General features: G+C 45.8%; 2 long non-coding RNA genes across 2 annotated transcripts; one reads left to right on the top strand and one right to left on the bottom strand.

The window, feature by feature from the left end:
• Positions 1 to 1,467: 1,467 nt before the first annotated feature.
• Positions 1,468 to 4,432, top strand: LOC116074941. The gene is made up of 3 exons (XR_004112358.1): positions 1,468 to 1,536; positions 2,439 to 2,646; positions 3,641 to 4,432. It is a non-coding gene; the product is annotated as an uncharacterized LOC116074941 (long non-coding RNA).
• Positions 1,959 to 16,139, bottom strand: LOC116074940. The gene is made up of 2 exons (XR_004112357.1): positions 16,035 to 16,139; positions 1,959 to 2,498 (listed from the first exon to the last, which is right to left on the bottom strand). It is a non-coding gene; the product is annotated as an uncharacterized LOC116074940 (long non-coding RNA).
• Between the last annotated feature and the right edge of the window lie 9,785 nt (positions 16,140 to 25,924).

Here is a 25,924-nt window from a genome sequence, read left to right as displayed (position 1 = left end):
TCAGGCAGTTTGCTCTAAGCCACAACCTCGAGTTTGAAACACAGCTAGTGGGAAGGTGATGGCAATGTTGTTTGTATTACCTAAGTTAGGCTGGCCGCCAACCCATGATCCTCCTGCCTCAGCCTCCCAGGCAGCAAGGATCACAGGGATGCAGGCGATTTACTGAAATATTCTGCTTCCTGTCTGTGCTCCCTAGAGGTCCTCTTCTCACCTGGTATGAGTGGCAAGCTCAGTAAAGAACACAGCCATACTGTACTGATAAGGTTTCTCACTGCTGTGATAGATACCTGAGAGAGTAACCTAAGGGGACAAGGATTGGCTTTGACCCATGATTTGAACCGACAATGTGCATTATTGGAAGGAAGGCCTAATAGACTCTGTAGCAGCAGAAGCTGTGTCTCTCTGTGGTAGTAGGACTATGAAGTTGCTTGTTCATATCTCGGTAGATCATGAGGGAGATAACTTGGGTCAAAAGTATCCATGAATTCTCAAGCCCCACCTCCAAGACTCTATTTCTGCCAGCCAGGTCCCCTGTTCACCAGATAGCGCCATCAACTGATGATGAGGTGTTCCTAGAGATGAACCTGTCCAGTGGGACACATTTTGCATTCAAACCATAATAGTTATTATGGGTATAAATGGCATTTTCACCTCAATGTCTGAACATTAACTAGTCACAGGCAATATATCCTGTCTGTAGAAAACCCTGGGCTAACACTTGCCCTATGTTGACAAAGAAGGGATTACTCTGTGTGGTGGTTGGAATAGGTGTAGCCCCATAGACTCATGCATTTGAATGCTTGGACCACTGGCACTTTTAGGGTGTGTGGCCTTGTTGGAGGAAGTGAGTCACTGTAGGGGAGGGCTTTGAGGTCTCGTATGCTCAAGCTCTATCCAGTGTGACACAGTTTCCTGCTGCCTTCCGATCAAGATGTAGATCTCTCAGCTCCTTCTCCAGCCCCATGCCTGCCTGGATGCTGCCATGCTTCCCACCATGATGATAGTGGACTGAACCTCAGAGCCTGTAAGCCAGCCACAATCAAATGTTTGCCTTTGTAAGAGTTATCTTGGTCATGGTGCCTGTTCACAGCAGCAAACCCTAAGACACTGGGCATTCGATCTGTGAAAGAGGCACATTGAATGGATGGAGTCCTGCTGTGGTGGGCTGAGGCTGGAGAGAAAGAACGGGCTCTGGGAATGCACACACACTGATGACCATGTCTCAATGGGCAGAAAGCAAAGAGGATGTCGGGATCAGGAAATCATCATCTCCTGGCCCCGTCAGCCCCTTCTGACTTTGTCACTAAAGACTCCATCCCTGCTTCCCTAGGGATAGGGAATATAGGAAGAGAACATGGAGGGGTCTTCTAAGTCAAATAAAGCATTCCCAAGTGTAAACCTAGCCTTGCTGGGGTATTTGTGTGGGGCTCAGAGCTCTCCACTAACTCAGCTTGTTCTGACGGGTAGGGAATGACATCATCGCAGGTTCCGTGGGGGCAGGAAGACCTTGGCAGCACACAGCGGTTGGACTTGAAGGTGAACTTCTTCCCACACCTTACCTCTTCCTTATGAAAGCATTCTGTTTCCTGGAAATATCTATTCCTAACAATATCTATTGACATAGGCACTTACCATCAGATTTCCAGCTTCAGGCTGTACAACACGGAGCTGGGGTGTGAGGACAATTTAATTCAAAGTCGTTTAACACCAGCTTCTGGCCAGGGGCTCACTGGCTGTTTATAATTACATTCAATCATTACCCGGGCCTGAGCACTCCCATAACCTTACCGGTAATTTGTAAATGGGACAGGCTTCTGAGTCCAACACCAGAATCTCGGACCGCAGCCCATTAGAGAGGGCTGTGGCATCGTGCCTCATAGGCCACACTCGATAAAATTTCCAAACAAGCTCACAGGCTGTGACTATCTGGTATTGTTCTGGTACACGGTCGACTCATATGGATTTATTGGAGCGATTTATTCCAGCACAACAAGAAATAACGCATATTATTGTGTAAAGCAGACACGCTGGGGGGAAAAATTCAAGAAGTTTGTTTCCTTTGAGTTGAAGTCATCCTTCCCCCTCCATGTGGGCTTTAAACTTGTGTGACTGGTGTTGTGCTTTCTTTGAAGTGATGGGTGGGTGACCCGGCACACTCAGAAAGCCTCTGGAGGGATAATAATTCAAAAGGAACTTATACCATGACCCTGGTGACCTCGAATCGTTTGGATTGACACATGGTAAGATGCTGTTATGAATGATGGCAAGATTACCAACGGGGAAAACAGTAACGAAACAAAGGTTACTACATTCCCAAGAGATTTCCCAAGGATGTTTCAATAATAGATCTTGGTCCTCGGCACCAGCTCGTCTTGTCAGATCCTGTTCTGCTTCGATCTTGCCCTTCAGAGTTAATCAAGATTCTATCCTTTCTCCAGCTGTTTATTTATTTAGAGAGACCGAGAAGGCAGCTGGACCTCGTGAAGAGAGATTGACCTCTGAAGGAAGAGATAAAATGGGGCCGTCATCAATCACAACAAAGATGTGCGGACCAGAATGATGCAAGATGTTCCTGCTCAGCCACTAAGAACCAGAATTTGGCTTCAGCCATTTCCCAGATATCCCCGAGGGTCTGACAAAACCAAGGTAGCCCTCTGTGTTCTCTCCTTCCTTTATATATACCGTGAAAACCTGTCTTCCCTCTTTACTACCAAGGTCTGGCATGTACGTGAACTTCAGTGTGATCCGGCTGTGGATCCATATTTCTGAGGTCCCTGTGGTGTGACGAGGCTGTCTGGTTTGATGTCTGATTGCTCAGTCACTGAATCTCTCCCAAAAGTCTACGCTGGGCAGTGTGGACGATGTTGTCACTGAGAGAGATGGCCTTTAATTAGGAGCAAGCTATCATATTAGGTAAAGCAGTGTGGCTATCTAGAGACACCCAACACCCATGCCCCACAAAATTAAACCCCCATGTTTGGATTAGAGGGTTAAAGAACAGAGTGGGAGAGAGCTGAGGGACGAGGAGGGCAAGAGGAGCTGCAGGGGGGGGGAGAGGAGAGGAGAGAGAGAGAGAGAGAGAGAGAGAGAGAGAGAGAGAGAGAGAGAGAGAGAGAGAGAGAGAGAGAGCAACTGAGAGTCTCCAACAGTTACCACAGCTTCCTAATCTAGCTCATCAGGGCAGAAAAAGCAATTTCCTCCTCAACAGAACAGGCAGGCAGATAGGAAGCCACCCCAGGAGCCCTCCCTAGTGTAGATGCCTGAAGCTTTGGTGGATGGAAAGTCTTGCTGCCCCCAGCAAACCCAAGCCCAATTCACAGAGCTTTCTGGAACTTGGTGACTATGATGTCCCCAAAAAGGAGCCTGCTGAGTGCTTCCCCCATCTCTAACACACCAAGATGCAGCTTTTTGGACTTAGAAACGGACTGCAGTCTGTCCTGGAAGCCGTTCTCCATGCAGACTCTCCAAGATCTTTGAGTCTGTGTTGCTACAACACCAGAGCCATGTACCGGGCTGGGGTAGGGTGGGGAGCAGGGGAATGTCCTACCTAGCGGGTTAGTTATTTTCCTGCTGCTGTGATAAAATAGCCCTGCTAAGGCAACTTAAAGAAGAAAGGGTTTGTTTTGGCTTCTGGTTCCAGAGGGAGAAAGTCTGTCATGGCGGAAACAGCGCGGCAACAGTCCGAGAAAGCAAGGGGAACAGGAACAGGAAATCAGCCTGCTGCCCGTGCCCTGGACTACTCGCTGCTAACCCTATCTACCTGGGGGTCGGAGTTGAGGTGGTGTGGAATCAACACTGACTCCAGGAACAGGTGGAAAAGCGCTGCAGCAAGCTCATCCGAAGGCTGCTGCGAGCTCCTTTAATACCCTCCACCTGCGCCCCATAGGTCCCAGAGAAGCATCTCTTCTAAACAGCAGTTCCCGGTTGGCTGGCATTGTCTGCATCAGCAATCCTTGGTCTTCTCAGGGAGTCTTCAATTAGATCCTCCAGCAAGAACCGTCTTTGTGGCTGCGCGCCCTCCCCCACTCCTGCCCCCTGCGTTTACATAGAGGCGGCTACCACCATTCCTCCTACACCAGCAGATCATGTTTTATCCACACAGAAGAAATAACAGGAGGAAAGGCAAGACTATAAATCCTCAAAGCCCCCGCTCCTCCAGTGATGTACAGCAAGGGGCCACCTCCTAAAAGTTCTGCTACTGCCCCAAACAGCACCACTAATTGAGAACCAGCATTTAGATACAGGAGCCTATGAGGGACATCTCTCAATCAAATTACCACAATAATTGGGTAGTTGCTTCAGTTTGCTTCCACAATTCAATGCCAGCCCCTGGCCCCTGCCTCCTAGGGCTCTATGCTAATCAAATATTTACTACAACCTTGAAGGCACAAACCACATTTGAAGAGATGGGAAAATATATTCCCTGTGAATGGAAACAAGAAGCCATCGGGAAGGTTGACATCAGACAAAACAGAATTTCTTTCTTTCTTTCTTTCTTCTTCTTTTTTTTTTTGGTTTTTTCGAGACAGGGTTTCTCTGTATAGCTCTGGTCGTCCTGGAACTCACTCTGTAGACCAGGCTGGCCTTGAACTCAGAAATCTGCCTGCCTCTACCTCCCAAGTGTCCCAAGCGCTGGGATTAAAGGCGTGCACCATCGAAGATGTGGAAAGCAATGCTGTCGTACAATACTGATGGGATTGTTTTCCAAAAACATTCTAATAATTATAAATATGTTTGTGCCGAACATTGGAGCTCCCAGCTATATAAAGCACTCATTGTTAGAAGCAAACGGAGATTAAAAAAAAAAAAACCCTCAAATACAGCACTAGTCTATGTTCCGTGATAGTCCGGTACTGCTATGTAGTCAAATGCTAAACTCCATACCCCAGGATCTGGCTGCCCCAAGATGAGTGGATCCCCATGAACACCAACCTTTGCTGTGTAAGCCTTGGTCCCCAATTAAAAACCATTGGTTAAGTAACTGGTGACAGCCAATTACTGGGGAGAACAGAGGGTGACCGAACTGGTAGTCATAGGGAGGGACCATGAGGTAGAGAGAGGGAAGGAGAGAGGAGGAGGGAGAAGACGGAGGGAAGATGAGGTCTCCATTAGATGTGATGGACCAGAAGCAGGTGCCCAAGTGAAATGGACCTTAGGACACACTGATGAGGCAGAAATAACCCAGAAACACACAAACAGCAAATATTTGGAGAGTACGAGTAGCCAGTCTGGCATTAGAAAGTTACATTAGGGGTAATCCCTCAGTAACTGTGCAAAGGTAAATGAATAAACCATAGTCTGAGTCTCGTTCACTTGGAAGCCAGAGGGGGATAGGTATAATTAATTCGTCTACAAGTCTAACATATTTAAAAGGCATCTCTTTTTTTTTTTTTTTTTCAAGACAGGGTTTCCCTGTGTAGCCCTGGCTGTCCTGGAACTCATTCTGTAGACCAGGCTGGCCTCGAACTCAGAAATCTGCCTGCCTCTGCCTCCCAAGTGCTGGGATTAAAGGGGTGCCCCACCACCGCTTACTCGACACATTTTTACCATCACATGAAACATTCCACAGACCAAATTTTAGGCCTTAATAAAAAATTTTAAAAATCAGATACATCTTCAGTGAATTGTGATAAATAAAAATATATCCTTTATCCTCTCAACAGGATATAACGAGGAAAGAGCCACAGGTAGAAACTTTTACAGTTATGTACTAAGCAGGCTCCTGAGTGACCGTAGTCGACCAAGAAGTCAAGAGAGAACAGATGATTCGAAATGAGTGGAAACAGAAATAGACAGACACATCAAATAACTGACACCCGGTGAACTCCTCACTAAGGATAGACAGAGTAAGATTAAGGTCTATACTGTAAAAGGTAGAAAGATTTCAACTAAACCAACGGTAGACCTCAAAGATATACTTGAAGTATTATTATTAATTTTGGGATGGACAACTTGACGAAGAAAATGGGCTTATCTAAGCCCCAGTTTGGAGACTCAAGGGTATGTATGGGGCCAGTGTTGCTCAGTGAGGACCCTGTGGCAGATGATGTCAGGGTAGAGAGGGATGGGTTAGAGAAATGGAGGGAAGCATGCTGGGAAGGGCTGGCCCACTCTGTCTGGAGTTAGCTCTTCTAGAAACTAGCCCAGGTGTTCCACAAGAACAATATCAGTCCTTCTGCCGGGCGGTGGTGGCACACACCTTTAATCCTAGAACTTGGGAGGCAGAGGCAGGCGGATTTCTGAGTTTGAGGCCAGCCTGGTCTACAGAGTGAGTTCTAGGACAGCAAGGGATAGAAAGAGAAACCCTGTCTCAAAAACACAAAACAAAACAAAAAAAAAAAAAAATAGAAATACAAGACTGTATTTCATAGTCGTTGAGTGTTATGAGTTAGGTTTTTGGTTGTTCAAGACAGTTTGACTGTTGATCAAAACAGAAGCTAAACCCCAAATTGGAGGGAATTGATTATATGGTGAAGGTTATAGCAGGGGAAAAAATGGAAAATTATTCTATTAGAGCAAACAAGTTAGTTTATTAGTTAAGAACCCTTTTTGCACAAGAACAAAAATATCTAAATACATAATACATAAATAATAATTACATACATAATAAATACATAATAACATATAATTACAAAGAGTCATAAAAAAAAAGACCACTGTTGAGAAAGCACCAACTAGTGCTTTGAATAGCCTACAGGGAACCACTAAATTCCCAGACATACATCCACCGAGGTTAGAGAAATAGAAAACCCGGACTGACTAGTAATACCCTGTGCTAAAACAGAAGTGCCCGAGTCCTCTTGTGTGGCAGCTCTGGACTAGCGGGTTCACATTACACTCCATGAGGTACGATAAAAGCTGTTTCTCCGTCACTTTTGAGCATGGGTGACGACATCTCAACATTTCACAGAGGTGGGAAGTAAGAAAACCATCCCAACTCTTTTTCCTCCCCTAATTGGTTTATTTGGTCTCACCCTGTTCAGGCTAGCCTCAAACTCACTACTTCCTGGAGGGGTGACTTTCAAGTCCTCATCCTCCTGCCTCCCCCTTCTAAATGCTGGGATTACAGATGTGTACCACCCTCACCCCCTACTCCAGATTCATTTTAGTTGAGTCTAACTCTGACTCTGACACCAGACAAGAACGCACACAATAATACAGCTGTAGACCAGCATCCCTGATGAGTAAAATCGCACCTCCCCACAGAAGATACTTGTAAACAGAATTCAACCGTATATCAAAAGATTGCTCATTCCAGCCAAATGGGATTCAATCCAGGAATGCAAAAGTGGTTCAACACTTGCTAAAATGGATATGTCACACTAACAAATGAGGAAGAGGACTGGACCATAGAGACAGAAAACTATTTGGCAAAATTCAATGTCCTCTTGCGATAAAAATTTCCAAAGTTTATGGTAGAGAAGATGTATGCCTCAATAGGATACAGTGTAGGCATGATAACCCAAACTGGCATTATACTGGATGTTAAAAGTCTTTCCCCGGAAATCTGAAATGAAACAGTCAAGTGTACTTGTGCAACTTCCACTCAACATAGTCATAGAAGTCTTAGCCAGAGAAGAAAGAAGGAGGAGGAGGAAGAAGAAGAAGAGGAGGAGGAAGAAGAGAGGAAAAAGAAGGAAGAAGGAGGAGGAGGAGGAAGAGGAGAAGGAGAAGGAGAAGAAGAAGAAGAGGAAGAGGAAGAGGAAGAGGAGGAGGAGGAAGAGGAAGAGGAGGAGGAGGAAGAAGAAGAAGAAGAAGAAGAAGAAGAAGAAGAAGAAGAAGAAGAAAAGAAGAAGAAGAAGAAGAAATCCCAAAGATTCTGTACATATGATCCCCTTTATGTGTGTGTGATATTCACATGTGTGGGTGATCCCCATACCCCTGCATCCCCCACATCTCCCTATGTGGTATCCCTGAATCCCCGAATCCTGGCACCCCCCACTTGGCACCCCTCACCATCTCAGGGGATCTGACTCACTGCTTCGTGCTCCAGGTGATTTCCTCAGCGGCCATTCTTTACCCTCGCACTGCCTGTCCCTTGCAATTTCCTCCAACAAACATCACACTCTTCATCCGCTTAATCTAGACCTACTTCTGTTCTTTGCAGCAAAATTACCTAACCTTCCAGAAAACCGGTCTAGGCCCCGATAATAATCAGCCTTGGACTCCCATTGTAAGTGGGAATCTAACAGCGTTTGAAGAAAAGTAGTGAGGATGAAAAGTCAGCAAGACCAGAGTTAATAGGACCACCAAAGACAGACAGTGATTAGGAAAGAGACATTTCAAAGCTTGACCCGGGGAAAACAGAACTGACAGATACGGGAGTTCTTAGTGTTTCCTTGAGTCCAGTTTCTTAACTTTCATGCTGGCAAACAGCCCCACCCAGAGACACAGGGATACAGCCATCAAGCTAAACAAGCAAGCCCATAGCCCCTCTAAAACCCACAAGCTACTTAAAACGATGATTTCATGAATTTTTGGATTTGGAAGGGGGGGGGAGAAGTGAATTTCAAATTTCAGGTTCTTCTGTCTAATTAAAAAAAAAACTACACCTATGGGTTACTTTTTTTTATTTATTTATTATATGTAAGTATATTTTTAGCTGTCTCCAGACACTCCAGAAGAGGGTGTCAGATCTTATTACAGATGGTTGTGAACCACCATGTGGTTGCTGGGATTTGAACTCAGGACCTTCAGAAGAACAGTTGGTGCTCTTAACCACTGAGCCATCTCTCCAGCCCCATCCTATGGGTTACTTTTAAATTCAATTTAAATTTTAAAAAAGTTTGCGTAATACAGGTGACATCCCATTAGTTAATGTCACAAGCTCACAACTACATTTGGTCTTCAAGTAAGCTGTCCTTCCATAGGTGAAGGAAAACTTCCGGGAAACCTCAAACTTGACCAGAGACTCTCAGCCCTTCATGCTGAGACGACCCTCCAGCTTCCAGGTTGGAATCTTAGTTCTGACAAATATTTTTCAATAAGAGGGTAACTGGGGAGAAACTCTGTGTGTGTGTGAGGTATATATATATTTGTTTCTGAAACTTTTCTATATTTAAACACCACCACAAACAATGTTGTTAGTACAGATGCGCGAGGTAATTTTATAAGATAAAACTGACAGCTAGAGAAACATTTTCTGTTTTTGGGGGGGGGGGGCGGTTTCAAGACAGGGTTTCTCTGTATAGCCCTGGCTGTCCTGGAACTCACTCTATAGACCAGACTGGCCTCGAACTCAGAAATCTGCCTGTCTCTGCCTCCCAAGTGCTAGGATCAAAGGCGTGCGCCACCACCGCCCGGTGAGAAACATTTTCTTAAGTGATCTGGTTGCAACTACACTTAAGAGTGTCTGTTTTAACGCCATTGAAATGTCTGCCCTCTGCACACGTGACTGAAGTTGGATCTTTGCCTTAAACCTCGTAAACAATGCCTTGGTCTGCCCTCCCACTCCCTCCCCCTTCTCCCACCCACACCGCAGAGACCAGTGGAGCATATCAGGTTTGGAGAGGAAGCTGAGGACGATGGGAGTTTGGTTCTTTAGCTTTCACGTTATGGGTCCTTCCTGTCAGGGCGGCCTAGACGTCAGGATTCAATCAGCTTTGTCTGACAAGTGGAAGATGGGCTGGGAGATGCTGAGCAACTGAAGTGGATTCCTGGGGCCTACATGGTCAGTGTCTCATTTCTATAGCACCTAACAGGCATTTGATATGTATTATTAGGAAAATGAACACGTGGCTATTAGAATCCTAGTGGTGGCGCACGCCTTTAATCCCAGCACTTGGGAGGCAGAGGCAGGAAGATTTCTGAGTTCAAGGCCAGCCTGGTCTACAGAGTGAGTTCCAGGACAACCAGGGCTACACAGAGAAACCCTGATATGAAAAATTAAAAAAAAAAAAAAAAATCCTGTGGCTCATGCCAGAGAATAGAAAACACGTTTTCTTTTTTAATTTTTTTTGCTTTATGCAAATGGGTGTGTTGCCTGCCTGTATGTCTGTGCACTGTATGTGTACTAACTGTGGAGACTAGAAGAGCGGGTCTGAGTTGCTGGGCTGGAGACAGCCACCATGTGAGCCACCATGTGGGTCCTGGGAATTGATCCTGGAGCCCTTCCATTATTTTTATGTTCCCAATAAAGACACACACGTGCACGCACACACTCACACGCATTGTATAACAATGCCCTATGTACACACTGATCATTAGGTGTTGTACTATTGCAGAAGGAAGCTATGCTCCAGAGAGAAGTTTGTTCTCCAACTTTAATTTTTATTTATTTATTTTTTTGAGACAGGGTTTCTCTGTATAGCCCTGGCTGTCCTGGAACTCATTCTTTAGACCAGGCTGGCCTCGAACTCAGAAATCTGCCTGCCTCTGCCTCCCAAGTGCCGGGATTAAAGGCGTGCGCCACCACCGCCCGGCTGCTCTCCACTGTTTACAGTGTGTCTTAGTTAGGGTTTTACTGCTGTGAACAGACACCATGACCAAGGCAACTTCTCTAAGAATAACATTAAATTGGGGCTGGCTTACAGGTTCAGAGGTTCAGTCCATTATCATCAAGGGAGGAGGAACGTGGCAGCATCCAGGCAGGCATGGTACAGGAGGAGCTGAGAGTTCTACATCTTCATCTGAAGGCTGCTAGGAGAAGACTGACTTCAAGACAACTAGGAGAAGGGTTTTAAGCCTGCAACACTTCCTCCAACAAAGCCACACCTACTCTAACAAGGTCACACCTACTCCAACAAGGCCACACCTCCTAATAGTGCCTCTCCCTGTGCCAGGCACATTCAAACCAAACCACTACACAGTATGGCTTTCTGTGTCAGGGACAGGAAGTCCCTGAACAGCTCAGCTGTTGCCCTCATCGTCCTGGAAATCTGCTAGGACACTTAAATCTTATCTTGGTGGCCAGGTGACCTCATAGCTTTGTTTCCTGGGCAAGAGAGAAGAGTGGGAACTTTATCAGAGGACAGAGGGAGTGGTCCAGAACAAATAGTGGCCCTTGGGGCAGGAGGAACCCGGTGGCTTCAGCTGAGTTAGTCCTGGTGTTCGAAAATTTTTGGAATGGATGGAGGAAGGAAATGTCCCAGAAGACTTGGTTGAGTTCGTCTCCAAGGAAAATACTTTAGAAAAGTTAAATAAGAAAAAGATTAGCTAAGATTTTCCATTCCCTGGGGCCTTTCTGTTCATCTGAGCCAAGAAAAACAGGACAAAGACAATGTAGGGCCCTCACAGATGGAAGTGCCTGTGGGCCACCATGCCTCAAATTCCAGACGAAAAGGAAAATGTGTGAGTGGCCGCGATGGGAAATATAACTTGGGGATAAAACAAGGAACGGAGGGTGTGTCCCTGAACCGCAGCAGGCTATGCGTTCGTCTTCCAAATATTGACCACCATGGAAAAACCTGTTATTATCTGAAAAAATAAAAATTCCCAATAAATATTTTTATAGGCCAGAAGAAATCTAAATGAAAAATGAAAAGCCAAGAGCCAGCAGATCTGATGACAGATGGCGGGACCTGGATGACATAGTTTATAGCATCCCATTAGATTCCAGACCACTCCCATTTGAACCAAGGCAATCTGACAGGTAGGAGACTGAGATCTCAACGGCTTGACTCAGAATATCTCATCTAGCCTTCATTTTGATGGGAATTCGCTATATTAAGGGATCCAGTAAGATAGTGGTTCTCAACCTTCCTAATGCTGAGACCCTTTAATACAGTTGTGACCCCAGTCATAAAATTATGTTTGTTGGTACTTCACGACTGTGATTTTGCTGTTTATAAACTGTAGTATAAATATCTGGGGTTTTCAGTGGTCTTAGGTGACCCCAGTGAAACGGTCGTTTGATCCTCAAAGGGGTTGTGACCCATGGGTTGAGAACCACTGCAGTAAAAGGTTATAGGAATTAAAGCCATTGTGAACCTAGGGATCTTTATTGACCATCCGCAAACTTCCAAGCACCCAGGATGCACCAGGGATCCTGTGAGGTACCAAGGAGAGAGGAGCTAGCAGGAAAGAGTATCGTCATCTTTGCAAGGTGATATCTTTACCTCCCATGTGGCAGCAGGGTCTTTGCGAAGAATGACCCGGGCTGCACTTTCATTTCAGCCAGTAGAAAGCACAGCTGCGCTTTGGCATTGGTATATGTGTGTGTGTTGGGGGAGAGTTGGGGGGGGGTATCTCGTTAATCACGAGGGACAGAAAGGAGACTGGTGTGTTCGTGTCATCTTCACAAAGAACGCAAAAAATGGTCAGAGCAAGCCTGTTCAACAGAGTCAGTATGACCAGGGCACCGGGACGCTGGAGTTTGATTGGCTGTTGCCATGGAGCATCCCACTCCTCCTCCTTTTTTTTTTTTTTAACGTTTTTCGAGACAGGGTTTCTCTGTGTAGCCCTGGCTGTCCTGGAACTCACTCTGTAGACCAGACTAGCCTCGAACTCAGAAATCCACCTGCCTCTGCCTCCCAGGTGCTGGGATTAAAGGCGTGAGCCACCTCTGCCCGGCTCCGTTCCTCTTCCCTAACAAGCAAGTCTGTATGCATAGGCTGCAGGGGCGTCTGAGATGCGCCTCATGGCAAAAGCACCAGGCACTTCAAGCACAGGGACAGTGCCTCAAGGATGCTACCACGGGCAATCCCACAACAGCTTTGTGAGAGGGAATTTCAACATTAGAACAAAACCCCAGCAGAAGAACCTCAAGCAAGTTCAACAGAGAAGTATATAAATGTAAACTATCAATGTCCGGCCCAGGCATCAAAGAGTAGGCATTCACCCTTTTCTCTAATGCAAGCCCACATTTCCTCTAAAAGCTTAGACCTTGATGAAATAGGCAACTGGAACTTAAGAACGTATCTGGCAGAAGGGATTGTGGGTAACCGTTTAATTTTACTTTTAACCCCTTGTAACCTAAACTGTGCCTCTCTGCTGACCTGACAGCTTCAGCAGGAGCTGTTCACTTGTCTCTCCTGCAGGGGGCGCTTGTACAGGGTTTTACCCTTTGGCTCATGGGGACGAAGATGTGGGCTCTAGATGAGAAAAAAAAATCTCTGAAGTGTAGTGATGTTGAACTCCCGAAGCATGAGGCTCTAGGCTCCGAAGTCCTCAGCTGCCTGACAAGATGGGAAAGAGCCAGGGGCAGATGGCTCATTGTCCCTTTTTAGGTTTTAGGGCATAGGGACTTCTTGTAAGTTATATTTTTTGTTTGTTTGTTTTTGTTTTTTGTTTGTTTTGTTTTTTTGTCCAAGTCCTCGGAGTATTAAGAAATACCGTTAAAATATTTAGTCACAGGCCCGTGTGGACCGTGAACCACCTTTAAACGTTCCTATTAAGCTTAAAGACAGTTCTGTCCTGAGGCACCCATGTGTGAGTTCAGCAAACTAGATGCCAGCCAGGCTCATAACAGGCTGGAGAGACATCCTGGTACACAAAGGCTCGGGCAGCAGAGCCCCTTTTCATTAGATCTACTGTGGACAGTAAAGATTCCTCTTCAGCTATGAACTCACGCAGGCCGAGCAGACACAGGCTCTCTGTTCTATAGCTAGGCCTTTCTGGAGCATGTGCTCTGGTGGAGGCCCAATTCAGCTATATAGAGAGTTTTGAGGCTAGCCTGGGCTACAGAAACAAACAACCTTTCTAGAGTGGCCAACAGAAGCAGGACTGAAAAACAGAGTGAGTCGGGTCTGTTTTCAGAGTCCGCTAGGCTCCGTTTGGAGCCTCGTATACCTAGACGATAGTTTAGACACTAATCTGCATCCTGGATTCAAACCTTGCATTAAATATTTGCATCCGGTTGGAGAAGACAAAGCTATACATCAAAAACCTCTCAGTTGTCATCCGAGAAGGAGTTCCGCTCCAGTGTGTGCTAGGTTAGTGTTGTTGAGATCTTGGCTGTTACTATGGAAATGGCAGGTCTCAAACAATAAATAAATAAATAAATAGTAATTTCCGTCGGTGCTGCCACCATGACCCCCAGCATCATGAACGGAGTGGACAATGAATGCCCTGTGACATGGTGGGAGGCACCGAGGTGGCCCAGCTCCTCTGCTCTTAGGAACGCCCGTTGGCTCAGACGATTTCTGTGGGAGAAGCTGCAGAAAGCAGTGGTTTAGCTCAAAGCCCACGCATAGGCTGACATCTGGCTTGCTGATTCTGATCATTGATGTCTCCTGAGACACCCAGTAATCCACAGGGTGATTTCTGGTTGTGGGGCTCACATCATCCAACCTAGCAGGAAATGAACTCCGAGTCTTCGAGGGGTTGAGAATCCCACTACCCACCCAAGAGCCCCACAAGAAACATACAGGCTCGAGTCTGGGGGGAGGTGGGCCTTGACACGGCCTTTTCCTGATTCAAAGGTAAAGCTCCGGGAATGCCTGTTCCTCCATTCTTACTGGAGGTTTTGAAAGTATTGCCTGGCCTCAAACCTGATTGCTACGCTTGTTAAAGCAATTCTTCACTTTGTACCCCATTTAGGTTTCTCTTGCGGCATGACAGGAAACTACTACTAAACTCAAGATCAGTGTCCTGCCCAGTGCCTTGGCCATATGTGGAGAGCCGAGCTCCGAGAGAAGTGAGCGGCCTCGTAAACAAAGCCCTTATTTGGCTAAGCTTGTTACCATTGGTTGTTTCCGCATCTGGTGATCTATCCGCTTTTGCTGCGTGGCCCATTGGGATTGGCTAAGCTTGGGAGTACTCAACAGCGGTGGGTGGGCCAGGAGGCAGAGCTTAAGTAATGGCTCCAGAGAGGCAGGAGCGACAGGAGGCATAAGATTAGAAAAGGAGGAAGAAGGCAGAGGTAGGAGAAGCAGGCAGGAGGAGCAGGAGGAAGAAGCATTGTTAAAAGGTTCCTGAAATAAACTGCAAAAAGGAAGAGGTTGTGTCGTTGCGTCTTTCTTGCTGGACGAGGAGGACGTAACAGCCATAGCCACTAGTTCCCCTCATGGTTGGCTGTCAGTATGGAGATGGGCGCTGTTCTTATAGCATTGCAGGCGATGTCCAAGAACTCAACAAATGAGCACAACTGCCAGAGGAGGAGGTTCCACTCCTAGGAGATGGTCTGAGGGCAAGTTTCTTTATCAAAGGAGAGTGCAGGCCTTAAACTTCAAATGCCTCAGATCAAGGCTGAGCCTCCTCCGACTCTGGAAAATGGTGACCGGTGCATTCCTGGCTTACTTTCCTCCTCTGGAAAGTGAGGTTGACAATGCCGACTCCGAGGGGTTAGGGGCTCCTCTTATGAATAAGATGATAAAGGACCTACCCTGGAGCTGGCTCCCTGTGTCTCCAGGAAGAGTCAGTCAATTACCAATTTGTTTATTGTGGTCATTGTCAAACACAGACTTTGACAGAGGAGAAGACAGACATAGAACTGGAAGGACCTTGATGTTTTTCTTTCTCTTCCCAACCCCAGGGACCACACATGTTCAAAGATCATCTTATTACTAAGCTGAATTTCCCAGCTCTCCAACCTCCTTTGAAAATCTTTTTGAGAGCTATCTCATTCAGTTACACAGCTTAACTCAGAATGGATGACATAGCCCAAGCTGTCTTTGAAATCTCTATCCCCCAGCCTCAGACTCTTGAGTGGCTGGGGTTACAGGTGTGTGCCACCCTGTCCACTGAACGTTTTCTATCTCTACTATGTTTGAGAAGCACGGAGCAATTTAGAGAGAAAATTGTTGTCTCAGATCCTCATTGTTGGAGAAGGTATGTCACTGTGGTCATGGGCTTTAGGACCCTCTTCCTAGCTGCCTGGAAGTCAGTTTTCTGCTAGCAGCCTTCAGATGAAGATGTAGAACTCTCAGCTCCTCCTGCACCGTGTCTGCCTGGATGCTGCCATGTTCCCACCTTAATGATAACGGACTGAACCTCTGTAAGCCAGCCCCAATTAAATGTTGTCCTTATAAGAGTTGCCTTGGTCATAGTGTTTGTTCACAGCAGTAAAACCCTAACTAAGACACAGTCTGTCTGTCTATCTGCCTATCTTCCTTTCTTTCTTTCTAAACAAAACCAAATTAGTAGCACACACATACCTTCCAGGCATCTAAAGCTCCCGTCATCAGAAGAGTCACAAACAAGAAAGCACACCTGACCCCAGTATTTTTCCCCCTCTGTGTCCTCTTTATCCAAGCCCAAAGCTGTCACAATTTAAACGCCCCCTGCCTTGCCCATGATGAAGTGTCACAGAGCTTCCTTTCTGACATCACTCTGGCAGACGCTCTGGCCTAGGGTTCCAGGCATCTTGTTCTTTGTGGGAAGCTGCTGGACACTTTTCAGTCCAGTCACTGTATCATAGTCCTGCTGTGATGCTGTTACAAATGTAACCAGGCGAAGCTGACTTTGTAATGAAGTGCGTTTGAGGGGTCGAGGGAATCTGGTAGAAACGGTTACAGGGGTGGGTCCTGGGAGTCTGATCAGCCTGCAGGGCAGGTGCTGACATCTTTGGGAGCACCTGAGGCTGCCACAGGGTTGGTCTGAGTGGTAGTGATAGGATGGGGGGAGGGGGACAGGTACTTCTTTTGAAGAGATCTGTGTTTTCAGCTTCTGGGGTTCAGATTGCTCCCCAAGGAGCTTCCGGATGCTCTGGAGGAGAGAGGAGCCAGCATAGGTCACTCTATGTGCATGTGCAAGATCAGAGGAAGGGAGGGGACCAGGTAACAAAGAGAATGGCTCATCCACAGAGGCAACACTGGAGGGATAAGCCGGGAGGAGTGAGCAGGCACAGCTGTAGTCACAAGAGAAGCAATAGGACCCCACCTAAGGTCCCTTGAGAGACAATGGAGAGAGGCACATGTAGCCACCCGAAAAACCAGTGTCTGTGAGCAGAAGTGGGATGAAGCGTGGCTTCATGCTCTTCTTTGTATTTATTATGGTTTTACTTCATAGTTTAAACTTTGTGTGTGTGCAGGGGAATGTTGGGGGGGCTGTCGTAATAGGGTTTCTCTGTGTGACCCCTATCTATAAACCAGATAGCCTGGAACTCAGAGACCTGCCTGCCTCCTCTGCCCGAGTGCTCAGATTAAAGGTGTGTGCCAACCCCACCTGCAAGCTCTGAGTTTTATTCAGTCAGAGTTAGCATCTCACTGAGCACTTCATTTCCCAACCCTCATAAGGTTCTGATTTCTTCTCTAACGAGTGGTTAGGCTAATAATGGTAGGTTATTATAATGGAGCCTTATTCTTTTCTCTGTGTAGCCCTGGCTATCCTGGAATTCTCTCTGTAGACCAGGCTGGCCTCGAACTCAGAAATCCACCTGCCTCTGCCTCCCAAGTGCTGGGATTAAAGGCATGCAGCAGAGAGTTATTCTTAATTCATCTAAGGCCTGGTCACCACATCTGTGGATTCAGATCAGTCAGCAACTGCACCTATAGGAATCTTTGAGTTCATGGCGACTGCAGCTCTGTCTTTCAAGTGTTTTTCTTAGCCTTCTCGGGTACCAGTTAGGATTGAGAGATCAATACCATCCTTTTGAGGGGTACTAATTACTCATTTAAAAAGTATTCAGCCCCCCATGCATAATTAAATTCTATTACATTGGAGTAACTACTACAACATTCACAACGCCACCACAGAAAAGGCGCTCGCTGTCCTACCCCGTTGCCCGAAGCACATTGGCTTGGCTGATGAAGCATGCTAAACACAAACCTAGACTTGGGATTTCTTCATAGGATCTCCATTCTCGCTGCTTGTGTCTTTAGAACGGGGTGCCACGCAGCGCTGCATGCTAGCCTCCTGGTGCTCAAGGGGGGTAGAGAGGGAGAGAACTAGCAGAAATTAAGGGGCGTTTATTATTACTTCCTGTGCTGGGGAGTGTGTGTGCTTGGGGTTAAGATGGGCTTGAGATGTGGCTGGTGTGTCTCTGCATTAAGCATCCCCATTGCCCGCCCACCCCACCTCTGGGTATTGTTCCTCTCCCAAAGTAACATTTCTGTAGAAGACAGAGGGGAGGGAGAGATGGGTAGGAACGTGCCTGGGGTATTCTGTATGATTACTGTAATTTTTGGAATAAGTATAGGGGGTAAGGCCCCTGTTTTCTACCAAATTAACATTTAGGTTTGTAGGTAATTCATTGGGAACTCTTGTAATTTCCATTGTGAGAGAAGGAAGCCCTTGTGTGGTAACAGACACTTTGTAGGAGACCGTGCCAGCTCTGACTGGTGCTCGAAGAAGAAAGTACTACATTTGACTGCTTCTTGTTTTTTTGTTTGTTTGTTTCTTGGTTTCTTCTTTCTGCTTTGTCCTTTGTCTTTAGAAATATCTTTGTGTATAAACATTTGTCTGCTTTTATGACTGGGCGCCATCTGCCTGCCTACAGAGGATGCTGAATTCCCCCAGAACTGGGGTTATAGACAGCTGTGGACTGTATAGTGTGGGTGCCAGGATCCGAACCTGGGTCCTCTGCAAGAGTAGCAAGTGTTCTTAACCACTAAGCCACAACTCCAGTTTCCGCTATGTCGCCCTCCCCCCCCCCAGGAAGTTCTTCTGACTTCTCCAAGGCCCACCCCTCAAAGTCACCAGCCTTGGGTATTTAACCCTCACGTGATTGAGAGCACCTTGCTAGTGTTTGTGAACACCTCGAAGCCCATTTCCTACATTGTACCAAAGATGGCTCTCTCAGAAAGCACTTAGGAAACGGTGCAAGGTATGAATCAGATGGGAAATGCCGAAAGTGGAATGATTGTTGAGATGCTGCATCTGCGAAGGTGTCATTTTTCCAGTTTCACTCTCAAAACCAATAATTTTACTATGAATGATAGTGCCTAAGGAAAGGGTAATTTGGGAAGTTTACCTAGTTGGGAAAAAAAGCAGATTGGGGGTGGGGGTGGGGTATGAGGACTGTACTGGCTGGTTTTGTGTGTCAACTTGACACAGGCTGGAGTTATCACAGAGAAGGGAGTTTCAGTTGGGGAAGTGCCGCCATGATGTCCAGCTGTGGAGCATTTTCTCAATTAGTGATCAAGGGGGTAGGGCCCTTGTGGGTGGTGCCATCCCTGGGCTGGAGGTCTTGGGCTCCATAAGAAAGCAGGCTGAGCAAGCCAGGAGAAGCAAGCCAGTAAGAAACATCCCTCCATGACCTCTGCATCAGCTCCTGCTTCCTGACCTGCTTGAGTTCCAGTCCTGGCTTCCTCTGGTGATGAACAGCAATGTGGAAGTGTAAGCTGAATAAACCCTTTCCTCCCCAACTTGCTTCTTGGTCATGATGTTTGTGCAGGAATAGAAACCCTGACTAAGACAAGGACTAAGTTTGGAGGCATGGGATGGAAAAAAGTTTTGAGAGCTAGAGTTCTAAATGATGTCAGCAGAGACTGTGGAATGAAGAGTTTGATTGTTGTTGGTTGCTAAGTCTGTTTTTTTTTCTTTGAATACAATGTAGCAATAAGAGAGCCACCGTAGAACCTCTCAAATAAAATCCGAGCTCTGCAGACACCTGCTGTCTATTCTATACTCATCTAATCTGCGATTGATGCTCTCAAGTGTCATTATTTCATACACCTGCTTTCAAGTAAGAGAAAAACACCTCAGATTAATGTTTTAACAAGTCATCAACATAAGACAGATCGGTTTCTGAGCTGTCAAAAGGCAGAAACCTGTGTTTTCAGTTCAGAGCACAGAAAGTGCTAGAGTAAAATGAATTGGCACTGAGAGAGACTAGCACTGAGAGAGGCTCTCCCTAGCCCACGGGGCCAGGAGTTGCTTTTGTCATCTCTGTACACTACTATATACTTTCAAGTGTTTTATTTCCTCGTGGTCATGAATTGTTCTTCTCATGAAATGAAAACATGGTTCCACTGCCTTGTGTGGAAACTCACCAGGAACAAAAATCTGAGGTTCTGAGACAACTTCTTTTGATGGCCAGGTTCCTATGACTGCCTTGGCTCCCAAAAAACTGAAGTCCAGCAAGAAAGTCTTTGAAGTCACTACAGGGTGTGTTCTTTCAAGTTTCTGAGCATCGAGTGAGTGCCCTTGCTCAGAAAATGAACTTAACTTTACTGGGCGTACATTTCTTTTGCGTACAAAAGCAGGCTTGCCCAATCATTGAAAGATGACTTGGCCACAACTTCCAAACAGCACAGTACTTCACCTTGAAGGATGACTGAAACTTTAGGCCATGGGTGCTTCTCAGACCTCTGTATCTTACATTTTTGATTCCTTAGATCATCCACTGGACTCAAAGCTTGAAGAGTCTGTATTGCCTGAGGCTTAACTCCAGCAACATCCACACAGACGGAATGAGACGATGAAAGAGTTCGTGTGTCATCTACCACATTTAACTATAGACCAATGTAAGAGAAGTTTAACCAGGAAAAGTTTAAAAGTTCTTCAGGCTGGGTATCTAGCTTAAGCCAAGTTCTATCACTCAATTCAGGTTAATTTACAAAAAAGAAGCATGAGCTTAGGGAGGGTGACCTCCAAAGATGTTACCTCTAAAGAAACAGCTTTTGCCAGGCGGTGGTGGCGCATGCCTTTAATCCCAGCACTTGGGAGGCAGAGGTAGGCGGATTTTTGAGTTCGAGGCCAGCCTGGTCTACAAAGTGAGTTCCAGGACAGCCAAGGCTACACAGAGAAACCCTGTCTCAACCCCCCCCCCAAAAAAACAACAACAAAAAAACAAAACAACAACAAAAAACCCAAAAAACAAAAAACCCCAGCTTTTAATGATTTTTAAGACTATAATATTTCAGAAGCATTAGAAAAAGTTTTGTTGAATATCAACCACACATCATGGTCAGATAGTGACATATAAAGTCAAAAGTCACCAGTCACGTGTGCTCCCTTCCTGACGGAAGTGTTTCTAGGGCCAGACCCTCAAAACCTAACTCTGACGATGAGCTGGATTTATTTGGGGTCTTGAGGGCTGATTCATGAAGCCCTGGGCAGGAAAGACTCGTGTAGCCGGAAGAGGGAGCTTGGTTCTCAAGCCAATCCAAGCCAAATAGTTGAAATCAGAGGCCAGAAGTAATTTTGATAATGGAAGTACTTGTTTCTCCATATGTTGTCCAGATGTTTCTTGCAGAGGTCTTTCTAGAAAGACATACCTTAAGGTAAGGGATACATTTAGAAAGAATTATACGAGGTTTACAATAAAATCTTAGTAATGGGCTGGTGAGATGGCTCAGCGGGTAAGAGCACTGATTGCTCTTCCAAAGGTCCTGAGTTCAGATCCCAGCAACCACATGGTGGCTCACAACCACCCGTAATGAGATTGGACACCCTCTTCTGGTGAGTCTGTAGACAACTACAGTTTATTGTGTCAGAGCAAGTGGGGCTGGAGCGAGTGTAGGGGGGAGGGCAGAGTTCCTGAGTTCAATTCCCAGCAGCCACACACATGATGGCTCACGGCCATCTGTACAGCTACAGTGTACTCACTCATACACATAAAATAAATAAAAAATAAATAAATCTTTAAAAAAAAGTAAAATCTTAGTAAAATCAGGAGAGCAGAAGCTATGCAGCTGAGAGTATCATCAATATGGAGATGGAGGGGACCTTTTAACTTAAGAATGATTTTGGATCATGTGACAGACAGGCTCACATTTGGACCACCAGTGAGAAGCCAGGGAGTCAAAATTGACCCTTGAATCACATAAACAGCTCCTTGTAGGGGGAAAAAATAATTCTGCCTCAGTAGCTTGATCCAAAGTAGAAAGAATGTTGACAGGACTCCGAGTACAACCCAGGACAGGTTGCGGGGGTATGCCATACATTCCATAAAGAAGTGCAGCTGGACAGCAAGAAGGGTGGTTGGTGGCTAGTGGTCCTTCAGTGGACCAAGGAGGGAAGACCTAGAGAAAGACGCATCGTCGTTAACCTTTCAGCGAAGCACTATGACTTTCGAATTTGGGTGATCATGTGAAGCTAACCCCTTAAACCTGCTCCAAAGTGATCCTTGGTTTTATTCCTAGTCATGGAAACTATAGACTGTGTCCATCAAGGCAGCTGGTCCAGAGGACCAGGCTCCATAAGGTTCATTCCTGGCCTCTGCCCCTGCTCTAGTAAATGGAGAACGTCAAGGCTTCAACTTAGCATCTTATACGTAATTCCAGGGTGTCCGTATGTGCATGCATCCTCTAGCCTGGGGGAGTTCGGCGACTTCATCTGGTGAACCCTGACTTCACAATGGAGCTCTCTTTCTGAGTGTCGTCATCGCCTGGCGATGCGCAGGAACACGGAAATGCTTGATAGCTGACTCTGGTTATGTGTTACCCGTCCTCAGGCTTATCTGAGGAAGCCTGGAAATAGATACAAACATCGCCCTTTGGAAACCCTCCTGTGGGTCTGACCCACCTAGGTGTGTCTGTCTGTGGGTATGACTCCTCACCGACCCGTCAGCATGCTCCAGAGACAACGCTGCTTCTATTCAGGAAAACAAGCCTTTTCCTGAAACCAGCACCAGACACGGGCCCAGCAGCCATGACAAGGATACCGAACCACGGCCCCGATGAGCGCAAGTGGGAAAGAAAATCCTTCCTAGAATACTTGCAAAGCAGATTGGAGAACACACGAAGGCGGTACTTCATGACCAAGGGGGTTTCATTTCAGAGGTCAAGGCGAGTTCAACATACACACAGCAATGATTTTAGCTCAGCCATTAGCAGACCCGAGGACGGATGTCATAGGGCCATATTGTTGTGGAAGAGGTCACTGACAAAGTTCACCAAGGTCTTATGGTAAAAGCCTCTTTAAAGTAAATAAATAAATAAATAGCCGAGCAGCGGAGCCGCACGCCTTTAATCCCAGCACTTGGGAGGCAGAGGCAGGTGGATTTCTGAGTTCGAGGCCAGCCTGGTCTACAGAGTGAGTTCCAGGATAGCCAGGGCTACACAGAGAAACCCTGTCTCGAAAAACCAAAATAAATAAATAAATAACAGAAGCAGACAAAACACACCTGAAGGCAGTAAAGGCTACATAAGACTAATCTATAGGCAACATACTCACTGTGGAAATGTTTAGGAGAAACCCAGGATCAAGACAAGGGCACTTACTCTCTCCATTCTTCTTCGGTATAATACTGGAAGTTGTGTGAAATAGTAAGGCAGAAGAAAACAAAGAATATGTGCAACTAGAGAAAGCCAAAGCAGTCTTATGCACATGTCATGTCCCTATACTTAGATGCTTCTGAAGAGGCAGGGGGTCAGAAGTTCAAGGTCTTCCTTGTCACAGAGCAAGCTTGTGGCCAGCTTGCACTACCCAAGACCCTGTCTCAAAGAGTAAAACCAAATAAACAAACAAACAAAAACCAATAGAAAAATAAAATCGGTATGTGAAAATTAATAGTGAAAAAAGCCAGGCTCATAAAGACAACTAACAACTACCATACATACCATGTGTGGACTCTGACTTAAATATGATTATATAGGAATGAGAGCAAAGTAGAAGAAATGATTGTGAAAATGCCATCCTGAAACCCAGTATTTTGCATGCTAATTTTATTTACAAATCTGAAAAAAAAATATGAAAAACAAATTAAAGATACACAGACCACGATGGGGAAGGATAAAGTTTAAAGGGAAGGAAAGGAGACCTCTCATGTTCAGAGGGTCGTGGAAGAAGAGAAAATGATATTACATTCACTTCTATAATCTAGATTGAGACACATGACATTAAAGCCGAAGGGAAGGGAGACAGTGGGTCCAGTGGGTTGGCCTGATGCTGCCTGGGTTCTAATGCTAACACGAACGAAAACCTTGCTACTACCAAAGAGCAGCTTCCAGCTCCGAGAATTTAGATGTTCCTTTTCGTTTTTACAAAACCCAGTTATTACATGCGATTGAAAAGGGGCCTTGAGTGATCCCAGTTAAAGTACCTCAGCTAAGATAAATATTTGAATAGAAGCGATGCCCTTTTGGCTGGTTTCAATTCCGGACAACGGTTTCAATTCCAGGATATTCAGAGAATTATGAGAACCAAGAGAATAAGGATTTGGATTGCTCTCTGGAATAACTTTCTTACAGTCCAGAAGAATTCTGTGAACCAATCAATACTCCACAGACACCTCCTCCACTTTAGACAGGGCTTTCTGTCCCACCCTTTAAACATGACTTTGGGAAAGCATTTTAAATCGTCTGAGTCTCTCAGCTTCCCAGTGCTTGGCCTAACCTTTTCCATCCGTACGTTCTGGGACTGTGTTTTTCCTGACTAATTATCTACAGTTCCAACCTAGTAAAAGACAATCCTCCCACATGAGCTTAGATCTCTGGAGGGGCCATGTAGTCAGGGCTTGTCTACGTTCCTCATCTGGGCAGGAAAAGGCTGTCTGAGGTTGTGTAATCTGGACCCTTCTTGGCCTCAAGAGATAAAATCTACCAAGGACAACTGCTTGCCTCTTGATTATGTCTCTTCTAGTTTTCGATCTCATCCACCCTTTGTCTGGTCTGTCCATGTCTACTGCCCTAAAACTGATAGAACTGTATGTCTGAAAGAGGCAGTTATATAGTGATTCCCACATACAACCTTCCCTTTTTTGCTCCTTCTTTTTTTTTTTTTTTTTTTTTTTTTTTTTTTTTTTTATTTTTTCTTTTCCTAGCCGAAGCCCATGAGAGACAAAGGAGCCAGGCATGTACATATCTCATGCAAAGAGTTTACAGATGGGAAAACAAGGAATTTAGAGGCTCAAAGAGTAGCACACCAGGGTTGTGGTTGCAGCGATGCATGGGACATATGGAGGGTTTTGTCCCCTGCCAATGGTTCTGGAAACTTCGGGAGGTCGGACCTATCTAAAGGAAGTATGTCACTGAAGTATGACACAGCTCGTTGTTTGCCGTGAGATGAGTCACGCTCTGCTACACATCCCTGCCTCCATGATGGTATGAAGAGCCACACATCCGTGGATCACGCTGTCTGGAACCAGGATCCTCAATAAATTTTTTTTTTCTCTTTATGTTGTTACTTTCAGGCATTTTTGTCACAGCAATTAAGAAGCAACTAATATAAAGACAAAGGGGGAGCAAAGACTCCATGAGAGCGTGAGCCCCATTAGGACTTCCACAAACTACATGAAGGCGTTGGCTTTGACAGAGATGGAAATCCACCAGAGCATATTTGAGCTGGCTCAGTCTTTACCTTTACGGATTATAACAAGCAGATTTGTAATGCATTATGAGACAGAGAATGAATGAATGAATGAATGAATGAATGAATGAAACAATTCCAGGGAAGAGTGGCTGTGATCGTCCCCGATGAGGAAGGTTAGTTGGTCGTCTGGATTCGGAATACATTTTGAAAGTATAGCCCGTGAGAATTTCAGTCAATTCAGGGCACAAGGATGTGAAAGAAAATTTTAAAACGAGCTAAGGAATTTTACATGGAAAACTGGAAGAAATTTGTCATGGCGACAGAAATGGGGATGGCTAGATAGGATAAGACTTGCTTCTGTGAGCAAGACGGAAGCTTGATTTCACTGGACAAATCTGCACTAGATCACCTGAAGAGTATCTATAGCGTATAGATGTCAAAAGACGCGAACAGTTGAATTCTGGGTCTAAAATTCAAGAGCATGAATGGGATACCAGATCTTTTGGGTTCACACTCCATCTCAGAGAACCTGGCCCGAGGTTGACGTTGAGTTAACTAATAACAAGCTGGCACCTAGCACCAGGTTCCGGGTTCCTCCCCAACAAATCTGCACTCCCAGGTTACAAGCCTGCCCCTGGCACTTCACTTCCTAGCAACCACCAATCAGGAGGAAAGCAGAAGTTACGTTTAGGGTTTGGCTCCCAGCACCAGCCTATTATGTTAAAGGACGATAAAATCCCGTGTAACGCCTCCTCCCTGCCCCAATCAAATGTGGGCCAGGCTAGAAACTCCCTTACTTGTTTGCTTGCCTCTATAGATACTGGCAGGGAAAACAGCGGGTCGCCAAACACTTCCACGTGTAAGAGGTTTAATTGAGAGGGAGAGAGGGGGCAGGAGCACGGAAAGAGAG

This window comes from Mastomys coucha, unplaced genomic scaffold (genome assembly GCF_008632895.1).
Source record: "Mastomys coucha isolate ucsf_1 unplaced genomic scaffold, UCSF_Mcou_1 pScaffold3, whole genome shotgun sequence".
NCBI classification, from domain to species: domain Eukaryota; kingdom Metazoa; phylum Chordata; class Mammalia; order Rodentia; family Muridae; genus Mastomys; species Mastomys coucha.
Note: the sequence above shows the minus strand (reverse complement) of the source record. Positions and strands in the feature narration are given on the sequence as shown.